Source organism: Pundamilia nyererei, unplaced genomic scaffold (assembly GCF_000239375.1).
Source record: "Pundamilia nyererei isolate P.nyererei 1_Seehausen unplaced genomic scaffold, PunNye1.0 scaffold00902, whole genome shotgun sequence".
Classification (NCBI taxonomy): domain Eukaryota; kingdom Metazoa; phylum Chordata; class Actinopteri; order Cichliformes; family Cichlidae; genus Pundamilia; species Pundamilia nyererei.
The window spans coordinates 31,578-32,799 of NW_005188303.1; positions in this window are offsets into that span (position 1 = coordinate 31,578).

Consider the following 1,222-nt stretch of genomic DNA (forward strand, 5'->3'; position numbering starts at 1 on the left):
AAAAAATGTGTGGCGAGATGCTCCCTGAGTCTGACTATGTGTGTGCATATTTACTAATATGAGTACGCTTGGCTTAAGTGTGTGTATCCTGTACGTCTGTGTGCACTGTCTGACTGATGTAAATGTCCTGCCGTTGAGCGCATGACTGTGCGTTATCGTGCTGTGCGTATGTGTCGAAATAAAGGATGTTGTTTGTGGATGAGTCTGGAAGCAGGTGATTGAAGCAGTGAAAGAAATAAAGAAACAAAGCAAGGACAAGGGTGAGCAGCATAAAAACAAGAGGGGGGAAAAGAGGAAAAAAACGAGAAGGAAAAAAACCTGGAATCACTGCAATTAAACCATTGACGGAGAGTGACGGTGTTAATTCTGCTATAATATCACACTTAAGATGCGATTTGATACTGGTAAGTTAAACACAAGTTAGTGTGAGTGGATAGGGAAAAGGGTGTAGCACAGCAGTCCTCAACCTTTTTTGCGCCACGGACCGGTTTATGCCCGACAATATTTTTCACGGACCGGCCTTTAAGATGTCACGGATAAATACAACAAAATAAAACTAGTACCGGTACTGAAAAAAAGAACATTTATTCATAACACACGTGAAAAGACCCAGGAAAACCGAGTTAACAATAAAAACTAACAAAATAATGCTGAAAACCGATAAAAACCCTGAAAACCATACATTTTACACCTGAGCCTCAACTCTCGCGGCCCGGTACCAAACGACTCACGGACCGGTTCCAGTCCGAAGTCCGGGGGTTGGGGCCCGCTGGTGTAGCAGATTCTTATCTAGTGTGAAGTTAATACAGCCACGGAGTGATGACGGGGTCGCGGTAAAGCTGTCCATCCACATAGAGCCGGTCCACAGCGATGGCAGCGCGGGAGCCCTTCTGGATGAAGCCACGTCAGATTGTGAAGAGGACCCTGCGTCGTTACAGGATCTCTTTTGGGAGCTGCCGATGCTTTGATTTCTAAAAGTAGCTGGTGATTGTACACATGTAGACCAAGGGCGTTTTGGGCTAACATAGAAAAGGATAAAGCTAGTAAAAGCCAAAGCAAAGCTAGCAGAGTTTACTGACGCAATGTCAACAGACGTGTCACCGTGCATACTGCTGCCGCCGTCTTGCCCCCAAAATTAGCGCCCCCCCCTTTCACCCTTCGCACCAACTGAGCAGTGGAGAATAACACCAACAGGGGCAGTAAACAGAGCTAACTAGGAGCA